A 13,460-nucleotide genomic window follows, 5' to 3' on the forward strand; every position below is an offset into this window, starting at 1 on the left:
TGCAATGCAGGAGACCTGAGTCTGATGCCTAGTTTGGGCAGATCCCCTGGAGAAGGGCATGGCTACCCACTCTAGTATTCTTGCCTGAAGAATCCCATGAACAGAGGAGCCTGGCAGGGTACAGTCCATGGGGTTGAAAAGAGTCAGATGCAACTGAGTGACTAACACTTTCACTTTCATATTATAGTAATTAACTTTGGATGTTAAAAGCCTCCTTGAATCCCCAAGATAAATACTAGTTGTTCATGGTATATAATCCTTCTTCATCTTTCTGGATTCAGTTTGCTAATATTTTTTAAAGGATTTTGGGCTTCCCTGACAGCTCAGTTGGTAAAGAATCTTTTCATGAGGGATGTTGAGCTATAGTTTTCTTTTCCAAGATATCTTTGGTATGAGAGTAATACTGTCCTTATAAAATGAGAGGGTAAGTGGTCTCTCCTCTTGTTCCTGAAAGAGTCTTTGTAGCACTAATATTTCTTCCTCAAAAGTAAAGTCTTCTGGGCCTGGGCTGTTTTTCTTTAATTGGAATATTTTAAATTATGGTTCTAGATCTTTACTTGATAAACATTTATTCAGCTTCCCCCCTCTCCATTTTTCTTTGAGAAATTTTTGGTAATTTGAGTCCTTTCTAAGATTTTTCCATTTCATTTATTTTTTTTTCAGTTTATGGCATGCAGTTTGTTATATTTCTTAAATATGCCCTTTTAATTTCTGTAGGGCCTATAATGATGTTCCCCTTTGCATTTCTGATTTTGACAATTTGTATCTTCATGGTTTTCTATATCAGTCTAAGTAAAGGTTTATCAATTTTATTGATTTTTTTAAAAAGAATCATCTTTTGGTATTACAGACTTCCCTTGTGGCTTAGCTGGTATAGAATCTGCCTGCAATGTGGGAGACCTGGGTTTGATCCCTGGGTTAGGAAGATCCCCTGGAGAAGGGAAAGGTTACCCACTCCAGTATTCTGGCCTGGAGAATTCCATGAACTGTATAGTCTATGGGGTAGCAAAGAGTTGGACACGACTGAGCAACTTTCACTTTTGGTATTACACTTTGCTATTTTGTACTTTTTTATCATTTAATTCAAGATATATATTTTAAATCTTCTCTAGTATTTTTTTCTTTGACCAAGGGATTATTTTGAAGTATGTCGTATAACTTCCAAATATTTGAGAGTTTTCCTAATTTCTCTCTCTTGCTACATGCTAAGTCAGTTCAGTCTTGTCTGATTCTTTGTGACCCTATGGATTGTAGCCTGCCAGGCTTTCCGTCCATGGAGATTTAAATATGCCTGTAGTTCAAACTTTGTAGAATTTCAATCATTTAAAAATTTATTATAAATCATTTTAAATTTGTTGTAAATTTGTTGTTTTATGGCTTAGCCTATGGCCTATCCTGGAGAGTGTTCTGTGTGCACTGGAAAAGAGTGTATATTTTAATGTTGATGAGTTGAGTATTCCATAAGTTACACAGACTGGATTTGTTGATAATGTTTTCAGTTCTTTTATATACTTACTGCTGAGTTATTTTATCAATTACTGAAAGAGGAGTATTAAAATATTCAACTATAATTACTGAATTTTCTGTGTCTCTTTCCAGTTGTCAAATCTTTTTTTTAAAATATTTTGAGCTCTGTGAAGAGTATATACATTTAAAATTTGTATATTGTTCAGATGCTATTAATCTTTTAAAGAAATGTCCCTCTTTTGTCTCTAGGAATATTTATTTTCTAAAACTCAATTTTGTCTGATAGTACTATAGCTACTTAAATTCCTCTCTCACAGTTACTGTTTGTGTAGTGTATCATTTTCTATCTTTTTAACTTACTTGTGTCTTTGAATCTAATGTGTGTGTCTTCTAGACAACGTATCTTTGGATCTTGCTTTTCATCAAGTCTGGCAACCTCTGCCTTTGCACTGAAATGTTTAGTCACTTAATACTTAAGCCAATTATTAATACATTTGGATTTCCATCTACTATTCCCTTGGACTGCAAGGAGATCCAACCAGTCCATTCAGAAGGAGATCAGCCCTGGGATTTCTTTGGAAGGAATGATGCTAAAGCTGAAACTCCAGTACTTTGGCCACCTCATGCGAAGAGTTGACTCGTTGGAAAAGACTCTGAAGCTGGGAGGGATTGGGGGCAAGAGGAGAAGGGGACGACAAAGGATGAGATGGCTGGATGACATCACTGACTCGATGGACATGAGTCTGAGTGAACTCCGGGAGTTGGTGATGGACAGAGAGACCTGGTGTGCTGCGGTTCACGGGGTCGCAAATAGTTGGACACAGCTGAGTGACTGATCTGATCTGATCTGATTTGCTATTTATTTTTTTATGTCTCATGTTTTTGTTTCTTTTTCCCTCTTTACTTCTTTTGTGTAAATGTTTTAATTTACCATCTTAATTCCATAGTTTTTTTCATCATTTGTTTTTTTTTTTTTAATCTGTCTGCCTATCCATCTATCTGTGTTTGTTCTTGGTATTACAATATACTTTTTAAACTTACCTCAATCTACTTGAGTTTAATGCTGACTTAACGTTTGTAAACTAGAAAATTTGCTCCAATGTAATGCCATTTCTTCCTCCATTCTTTGCTATAATTATCACACACACACATACACACACACACACACACCCATCTCCATAACAGTATTATAATTATTACATTGAACAATCTTACATTTAAAAAAAAAGAGGGAATGTATATACAATTCTTTTTATTTACCTGTTAAAAACTTCTGGCATTTCTCATTCCTTACTGTGGACTCAAGTTTATATCTATAGTCATTTTCCTTCAACGTAAAGAATTTCCTTCGGTATTTGTTGTTAGGTCAAGTCTGCAGGCAATAAATTCTTTGCAGTTTCTATCTGTGAATGTGTATACTTCACTTTCATTTCTGAAGGAAAGTTTAGAGGATTATGGAAGTCTTGGATGACAGGTTTGTCTTCTTTGAACATTTTGCCTATGTCAGTTTACTGCCTTCTGGTTTCTATTGTTTCTGATGAGTGCGTGTTGTATGCTCACTCAGTCACGTCCACCTCTGCAAGCCCATGGACTACAGCCCTGAAGAGAAGTCAGTGGTTAATCATTTTGCGGTTTCCTAGTACATGATGAATTATTTTGTTCCTGCTGCCTTCAAGTTTTTATTTTTGTGTTTACTTTCAGAAGTTTTACTATGAATCTCTTAGTGTTTATCTAACTTATAGCTTGATAAGCTTCTTGGATGTGTAAATTAATGCTTTTCATCAAACTAGGGACAGTTTCAGCCATTATTTCTTCAAATATCTACCCTGCCCACTTTTATTCTCCTCTTCTCCTGGAGCTGCTGTTACAGATATTTTTATGTGCTTTATAGAATTCAATAGGTTCATTTTCCTTCAGTCTTTTTTCACTGTTCTTTAAATTGGATCACTTCTGTTGATCTACTTTATAGTTCTCTATTTTTATCTTCTCCTATCTCAAATCTGCTATTGAGCCCATGTTGTGAATCTTTCATTTCAGTTATTACACTTTTAAATCTAAGTTTCAGTTTGGTTTTCTTTCATACATTTTCTTCCTTTATTAAAATTCCCTAAGTATTTAGTAATTGGTATCATATTTTCACTTTCTTAATGCAATTTCCATTAATTCTTTGCACATATCTGTAATGGTTGATTTGAAATCATGTGCTATTCTTATCTGAAGATCTAGAAAATTTTCAAGAATGAGTGTCTCAATTTATCTGCCTTTTGTTGATTTCAAGAACTCTGGTTATTTTTGTCAGCTTTTCCCCCAGTTTTATTTCTCTTTTTTATGGAGAAGATTGGCTGATTTGTTTTATTGTACAATAACAGAAGTCTTCATCTATTTCTTCTTGATGAATGGTACCCATGACTGACTCATTCTATAACTGATTTGATTCTTTTCTGGTCCAGCCTGACACTTCAGTTTACCTTATAAGCTTAAAGGGGAGAAAAACAACATCCTTCCCTATGGTCCTGTTTTACCAAGCAGTGACATTGGCTAGAGAATGGTAAGTGTTTGCCATATTAGTCCTCTAACATCTCTGGCATCAACTGAGTCTTTTCTTTTGCACACAAGGACATATTTATATATTTAAGCTTACTGGTTTTAATCACATATTTTAAATACTGTGACCACCAACTGAAGAAATAAATATCCCAGAAACATGAGAAAGAGGGAAGAAAACATAGTGGGAGTGAGGATCGGCAGCATGGTGGATTTAGGAATCTACTTCAAAGTCACATTTCATCACTGTGTCCTGGATCACTGTTCTCATAAAAACATTGACAGATACATTTAATAAATTCCTTGAAATAGGATGACACGGAATCAACATTCATCATCTCTGGTGGGTTCGACTAATGCCCTTGGACTATAAGTATAACAAATTACTCAGATAACGTAGAATTTTATTTTAAAAAATGTGTGCCTCTATCTCCTTTTTAATCATAACTTCCTGAAATATAAGAACCAGTGCTGTCAAATTTACTTTTTTCGAGTATCTAACAGTGTCATATACAACTGAAAGCTTTATTCTGTGATGATGATAAACAAAACAATACTTTTTGATAGGAATTCGAGCATATATGGAGACAAAGTATCTTATCAACAACAGTGTCATTATGGAGCATACAAAAAATTCTGGGCAAAAGAGAGAAACAGACATTGATCCTGATAATCAAGGAATTATGCCTGGGACTCAGTCTGGGGGGATGTTAAAGATCTGGGTAATAGCTCTGGAATACATATATATATGGGAACAAAAGCTGAGAATTTTATTTGAGTCAAGTGAGAGAGTCAGGTGATAATGCGAACAAAGACAATTAAATTGAGGTACAATCCATGAAGGAAAAAATAAGTGATACACAAGACACAGTGAGTCCAAGATTCAGGCTATCTACCCACATGAGACAAGACCGCACCATCAGCAGGTGGAAGCATGAAAGTAGAGATGGAAATGGTGGATAGTGCAGACAATCAGATGTGTCAGAGTCACTGAGCAAGTGAAATTCAGGGCCAGGGAACCAGTCACTGGGACTATTCTTTAACTAAGGGAATTGGAATTAGTCATTCCCAAGGGTGTGTGTGTGTGTGTTAGTTGCCAGTTGTGTCCAACTCTTTGAGACCCCATGGACTGTAGCCCTCCAAGCTCTTCTGTCCATGGAATTCTCCAGGTAGGAATACTGGAGTGGGTTGCCATTTCCTTCTCTAGGTGATCTTTCTGAACCAGGGATTGAACACAGATCTCCTGCATAGAAGCAGATGCTTTACCATCTGAGCTACTAGGGAAGCCCAGGTGGCTAGCAGTAAAGAACCCGCCTGCCAATGCAGGAGACATGAGACTAGGGTTAGATCCCTGGATTGGGAAGATGCCCTGGAAGAGGGCATGGCAACCTACTCCAGTAGTTTTGCCTGGAGAATCCCATGGACAGAGAAGCCTGGTGGGTTAGAGTCCATAGGATCACAAAAAGTCAGACATGCTGAAGCAACTTAGCATTCAAGCCAGTAATTGAAGAATTATGGAACAGGAAGAGTGAGATTTGAGCTGAGTATCACAGAAATACTTTTAAGTCAGTTTAGTTTAAGCAACTGTGAAGATAGATTTATGGGATTAATCAACCAGACAGGTTATAATCACTGTAATCCAAATTTCTCAACATTTTTAAATTTCAAAACCATCTTTCTAGTTAGAGTTTCCCTGATGGCTCAGACAGTAAAGAATCTGCCTGCAATGAGGAGACCTGGGTTTGGTCCTTGGGTTGGGAAGATTCCTGGAGAAGGGAATGGCAAACCACTCTAGTATTCTTGCCTAGAGAATTCCATGGAGAGAGGAGACTGTTGGACTACAGTTCATGGGGTTGCAAACAAGTTAGACACAACTGAGCAACTTTCACTTTCAGTTAGTGTTATATATATTGCATTTCAAAAGTATTTTTGGCATAATTTAATCTCATCATATCAGGACTTCTCTAGAAGAGAGTTTATCCCCATAAATACCCCATATTTTTTGTATTAGTGGTGTGAGATATCAAATACTTTGGGTGGGTAAAAGGAATCATGGGGAAATTCATCTGAGGCTAAATCTTATTACCTACGTGCTCTGTAGAAGCTTTTGAATTGATTTGTCTTATGTAAATGTGAAATTTTACTTTTTTTTTTTTAAAGAAAGTATTTTTATATTCCTCTGCTTTGGTTTAAAAATGGGTACATTTTTAAAGGCATCTTGTATCTTACCTAAAAATTTAAAGACTGAAGTAAAATTAATTAAAATATTTCATTTATTCCAGTTTCTAAAAAGTTAGAAAGTACCTTTTTTTAATATAAATTTATTTATTTTAATTGGAGGCTAATTACTTTACAATACTGTATTGGTTTTGCCATACATTAACATGAATCCACCACAGGTGTACATGTGTTCCCCATAAGGTTCTGGTTTAACAAATAATTTCACATATTTTGGGACAAATAAAGAATTCTTGACTGCCCTCAATTACAATTTATTTCTTCTCTGTCTTCTCCATTTCAGTAAATGACCTCACTGTTCAGTGAATTTCCTGTCTTTGAGTTTTCCCTTTTCTTTTATCTCCACATCTAATCCATTCTCTTAATATATTAAAGAAGAGGGAAAGGAATCGGTTTCAATAAGACTAGTTTCTCCTTCCCTGTTTGAGGTCAGAGAAGGTGAAAAACTTGAGACAAAAAAACTTGAGACAGTCACAGTGGAAAGGAAGGCTGACATCTCAAGATTTAGCCAGGGGCAATTTCCCTTTTGCCTTATTTCACTGAGTAAGGACAGACCTCAGCTCAACATTATTGATTTTATGTAAAATTGATTATTATTATAGAAAGCTATTATTCCTGCATAGCCAAAGCGTTCCTCCACATAGATCTGGTGCTTCGCCCTCAGTCTGAAACAAAATTTGCCTACAGCTAAGTTAGCATAACAAAGGCAGCCTATTCCCATTCTTCCCCCAGCAGTTTTCCTGTTGCAGTTATAGAGCACCGGAAACTCCACCTTTTACATAGTAGTCATAACCACCTAAAAATCTTTGGATTATCATCAATCTGTAGAGACACAAAGAATTGAGGGTGATTTTTTTTTTTTTTTTTGTATACACCATGAAACAAGTTCAGAAAAAATTACATGATTTGTTGTTGTTCAGTCACTAAGTTGTGTCCAACTCTTTGCGACCCCAAGGTCTGCAACATGCCAGGCCTCGCTGTCCCTCACTATCTACGGGGGTTTGCCCAAGTTCATGTCCATTGAATCGGTGATGCCATCCAACCATCTCATCCTGTCGCCCTCTTCTTCTGCCTTCAGTCTTTCCCAGCATCAGGGGCTTTTCCAGTGAGTAGGCTGTTTGCATCATGTGGCCAAAGTAGTAATGTCATGGGTCAAATAATACAACAAGATTTTAATACCATCTCTCTCAGAACTAGTCACTGGATAGTCAGAATCAATCACAATTCCACAGTAAATCACAATTCCACAGTAAATTATTTTTGACACCAAATCCATTATTTATTCTCTCTCCATTCATGAAAAAACAAAGCCCAACTTCATTAGGTTCTATAACCATTATAAACTTCCAGTAATTTCCAGCTAAATTAGTTCCAAAGCCTAAATTCTATTTTAATCATAGAGAGATTTAAAATTCTTTCTCTTTAGAGTTTTAGTTTCAAATGTCAAGACAATTAAATGAATTATTTTAAATAGTTGTTTCTACTCATTACTAAATAATTTTCTTTCATCTACAACTCTTTGCAAAGTATTTTTCCTAATTACTTGCCATATGGTAGATGTCTTATAATTTAGAATTTTTTTCTAGTTGGCAGTCTTAATGTATTAAAATCACCTACTACTCATGTTTAATTTTAAAAATAAACCATTTTTTCTCTTTTTTTATTTGCTTTCAAGACCAAAGTCTATATAGAAAATAAACTTTGGGGAAGAAAATCTATTTGGGAAAGAAAAGACCTTCATTATATTAACATGGTATTCTTTTTCATTACATAATTATTTTTCTATTTTCTTTTATTTTAGGATAGTCACTAGAATTTTTCAAGTACCAATATAATAGATTCATGTCCATTCAATGAATTTATTTCTGCTGTCAACTCCTTGAAATTTTTTTAAAAAGGGAAAAAAATGTACTCATGTGGAAATGAGTCTTCAAATATATTCAAGTTGAGGAGACTTGACCAAATAATGAAAGGTACGTATTTTCTGGAAAACCTTCAATTATATTTTCTCTATGTAACTTCTTTGTATGCAATAGGAGAATATTACATGAAAATCTTTTTAATGTTACTGGAAGAAAAGCTTCCTCATATTAATTGATCACTCTCAAATTCCATGCTCACAAAATCTGTTCAGGGTCAAGGCTCATAATCTTAGTTTCAGGTAAAAATTGTTCTCCTCCAGTTTTGCAAACATAGGTAGATAACATCAAGTGATGGTGAAGATGTGTGTAAAAAGGAACTCTTGCAATGCTGGTGGGAGATTAACCTGAGAAAGCAGTTTAACCAGACTATGCAAGAACAAAGGGTGATAATACAATAAGGAGTGTGATTACTCCAATTCTCTGCACCTGAATTCCAAAACAAACAAAACAGTGAGTTTTGAGTTCCAAAACAAACAAAATAGTAAGAAAAATTTCAGGAAGTTTTTGAAAGACGTAAATAGGAAATTATTTTGTGTTCTCTTCCTATATCACCTGTTATAAAGGTTTCTATTCTAGGATTAGGTAGAGATTATTCGCTACTTAACCTGGGCCCGATGAGGTCACTATGGCCAAAGTTAATACACCTTGGCTTTGCTGTTCAATAAAATAGCTGTTTCAATTTATACAAGAGTTGTGGGTTCCCAGGAGATTACTTCACTTTGAAAAATATTTCCAGAGGAAAAAATTTATAAACAAGATGATGAGTATACATAATTATTAAATTTTTATTTATAATTATTTTAGAATATCTAAATGATATGATCCAAAGCTTATAGTTCAAGACGCATCTTCTCTTGCCAGCTTCTTAACCATTTTTCTCTACTCTGAAGCCTATTTTTCATGCCCTGGAGATTATAGTAAGTAACATCAGATTAGTTAGAAGTTTATTTATTCTAATTTTTCCCATATTCTTAGCATCTGTCACAAGCAGTGATGAAATTGTGTCTCTATAATCCTTGTCTTCCAGCAGAGGGGAGTGTATACACACATGCCTCCACGCAAGGAAGAAGTGAGACCTAATTCCTGATGTGAGTCAAGGAGTGGTGTGTCCCCATCACTTCATGCGCAGATTATTTGCAGTGACGTCAATAAAATTAAATCCATGACTGGGCTGCTCTGAAATGAATAATAAAGCATCTCCCAGGATACAGAACTGACAGTAAATATCTTCATAACACAATAAATATTTTTAAAAGTCTGCATCACTCAGGGGCACAGCATCATTCTTATCATTCTTAAAATTGAAAGGTGTTACCTTAGAATCTTTGTGAAAATTCCAAATCTGAATCCCTGCTAGGCATCTGTAAGCCCCAAATCCACTGTGATCATTAACCAGTATTTATTGTTACCCCCACTATGTACACAGTGGGCAAAAACATTCAACAAGTTATTTACTTACTTCTTAGTATTATTCTGGGCTCCTCAGGTGGCGCTAGTGGTAAAGAATCTGCCTGCCAATGCAGGAGATGCAAGAGACATGGGTTCAATCCCTGGGTGGGAAGATCCCTTGGAATAGGAAATGGCAATCTATTCCAGTATTCTTGCCTGGAAAATCCCATGGACAGAGAAGCCTGGTGGGCTACAATCCATGGAGGTCGCAAAAGTATTCTATTGTTAAATAGTCTATAGTTCAACAGAAAGTTTAGTCACTAGGGAAAGTTAAGACCTTCTTACAATATCTATTAATTCCATAAAGTTTTTTTCAAAACTATTTTTTCAAAGCTACTCACATAACTTTTGTTACTCCATCTATCATTAAGATTGCCTTTGCTTACAGGTAAATCAATGAAGCCAGAACACACCCTCATGCCATACACAAAAATACACTCAAAATGGCTTAAAGACTTAAATACAAGACATGACACCATAAAACTCCTAAAAAAGAACATAGAAAAACATTCTCTGACATAAATCATACCAATGTTTTCTTAGGTCAGTCTTCCAAGGCAAAAGAAATAAAAGCAAAAATAAACAAATGGGACCTAATCAGACTTATAAGCTGTTGCACAGCAAAGGAAACCATGAACAAAATGAAAACATAACCTATGGACTGGGAGAAAATATTCACAAACAGTGTGACTGATCAACGGTTTCATTTTCAAAATACACAGACAACTCAGAAAACTCAAAATCAAAAACAACCCATGGGCAGAAGACTGAAATAGACATTTCTTCAAAGAAGACACACAGATGGCCAATAGGCACATGAAAAGAAGCTCAATGCCAATTATTAGAGAAATGCAAGTCAAAACCGCAATGAGGCACTATCTTACATGGGTCAGAATGACCATCATCAAAGAGTCTACAAGATCTAAGAACAGAAGAATGCATTAAAAAATAGAATAAAGAATAATTATAATGTCAACACTATGAAAACATCATTTATATAAAGAAAAAGGACACTTTCAGAACTGAACACTCCCCAGGTGCCTTTTCTATTCCTGTCTTTTCTATTCCCATCAGAAATAACCATTATCCAAATTTTGTTGATAATCATTTCCTTGCTTAAAAAAATGCTTTAGCATCTATGTTTACATTTCTAAACATAGTGTAGTTATGCATATATGTAACTACATATGTATGTAGTTATGCATATTTGAGTATTATATTAATTACTTCATTATAGATGTAGTTTTCCTGGAAAATCCCATGGACAGGGGACCTTGGTGGGCTGCAGTCCAGAGGGTTGCAAAGAATCAGACACAACTTAGAGACTGAGCACTCTACGTAGTTTAGAGGTGTGTCTTTTTCTATTCATTATGACTGTATGTAGCGCAGATGTTCTCTTTTATTACTTCACAGAAGTACTCAGTACTTCAACTGAGTTCTCAGTGACAACTGGTACTCAGTGTGTCAGCCCCTGACCATCAGCATCAGCATTATTCTAGAAAGTTTTTAGAAATACAATTTTAGGTCTCTACATAGATCTACTGCATCAGAATTCTGGCAATGGGAAGCAGCAATCTGTTTTCACAAGCTCTTGACATGATAGTGATACATACAAACATGCATAATAGAAAGCACTATTAAGTAGAGTTCAATTACAGGAATGCACTAAATTTCAGAGAAGGGACAGGCAAGGCAAGAGCAAGGATGCACTCTCTGGTATCCTTTCTCATAAGGTCAGTCACCCCATCATGAGGGCACCAACCTCATGACCTGTTTTAACTCTATCTCCCAAAGGCCCTGTCTCTAAATACCATCATGTTGGAGGTTAGGACTTCAAAATATGAATTCTGGGAGGGACATAATTCAGTCCCTAGAACTCACATCGTGGCTTTTATTTAGATTTGCAAAAGTGCAATGGTTGTGTGGAATTAGCTAGTAAATACTACCAGACTGATACCCATGGATGTTGTAACAATTCATGTTTATGCCACCTATACATAAGAATATATGAGAATATTCTTTTCAGGAGTAGGGGGCATCAGAGGATGAGATGGCTTGGTGGCATCACTGATGTTGATGAACTTGGGCAAACTTCAGGAGGTGGTGAGGGGTAGGGAGGCCTGGTGTGCTGCAGTCCATGGGATCACAAAGAGCGACTGAACTGATTCTTCCATATGAACTCGAAGATTATTGAAACTCAATATTTTTTTAAAATCCCTATTGGGCTCCTAATTGCAATTATATTAGATTTATGTAATAATTTTGGTGCAACTGTTTTTTAGTGATTTACTTAATATACATCTTCCATTTTTGTTATGCTAGTACCTGTTTGCAATGTTGCTTTCCTGCTTTCTTTTTTTAGTGGGGAGGAGTTAATAGAGTTGTCGCTCATTTCTTCTTTCTTATTAAAAGACAGAAAATTCCCTTCCACTTTCTGAATCTCACATCACTTAGTTCTCTGATAATAGAAAACAATCCTCCAGCTGTTTCTCCATCAAGATGTTCTACTTCCCCACTGCTCTCATCCTCCCTCCAACAAGTTAGCAGTTTTGAAATACTTTCATTTCCCTTAACCTTCTACTCCCCTCTACTCCCAAGTTTTGTTGAGATAGACTAGTATTTTTAGTTTTAGACTATTAATAGAGTTTCCTTTGCAGTATTACAAAAATTGTCATCTATTTCAAAAGTCCTTATTTAGCAGTTATATTGCATATTTTCAGCACTCTATGTACCCAAGGTTTATTGTCTCCCAGTTATTATCTATTTTAAGATGTTGTCATCCTTATTTAGCAGTTATATTGCCTATTTCCAGCACTTTCTATATACCCAAGGTTTATCACTCTCCAGTTATTATCTATTTTAAGATGGTATTGAATATTGGCCCCTCAAAAGATATATCTGGGTCTGAACCCCACTATGTGTGGATGAAACCTTTGTAGGATCTGTGTGAGTGCATGCTCAGTTATTTCAGTCATGTCAGATTCTTTGTGGCCCTATGGACTGTAGCCCATAAACTATGAGCTACAGTCCATAGGATTCTCCAGGCAAGAATACTGGAGTGGGTTGCCATGCCCTCCTCCAGGGGATCTTCCCAACCCAGGGATTGAACCAGCATCTATTATATCTCCTGCTTTGGCAGGCGGGTTCTTGACCATTAGCACCACCTGGGAAGCCCAGGATCTGTGTAGATGTGATTATTTAAGAATCTTCAGATGAACTCATCCAGGTGGACCCTACCTAAATCCAATGACGAGTATCCTTAAAAGAGTAAAGGGGAGGAGGGGTTGAGACACAAGGAGGAAGGCAAAGGTAGAGACTGGAATTATGCTGCCACAAGCCAAGGAGTGTGAAGGGCCATGAGAAGCAAGAAGAGGTCGTTGGGCAGACATGACTGCTCCTGGACCATGGCTGTGAGAGCCTGAAGACAGATGTCAAGGGTGTCAGGGTCCCTCTAACATCTGCAGTTGGACTGAGGTCATCAGGCCTATCTCCAGGTACACACAAGAATGTGTCTTCTGGTGGGTCCCTGGATGAACAAGAGAATTCCTCGTTCAGGACTGAGAGCGGTTGGAGCCAAATTACAGAGCTATTTCAGGATTTGAAGTTGGACACAGGTTGGAGGGCCTGCCTCAGGCACAGATAGACATATCTCCCAGGGGATCCCTGGAGGTAAGATTAGCATCTTGAGAGAGGTTGGAGCTAGAACACATGCCCCTTCAGGGTCCACAGCCAGGACTGGGGTTGGCTGGCTGGATACCTGGGGCATGGGTGGGCGTGACTTCTGCACAATCCCTTGGCAGATGGTATTGTGGCAGGATGATGCCAGGCAAGTCCCCCTGT

This window comes from Bos javanicus, chromosome 4, assembly GCF_032452875.1.
Source record: "Bos javanicus breed banteng chromosome 4, ARS-OSU_banteng_1.0, whole genome shotgun sequence".
In the NCBI taxonomy this organism is placed as follows: Eukaryota; Metazoa; Chordata; class Mammalia; order Artiodactyla; family Bovidae; genus Bos; species Bos javanicus.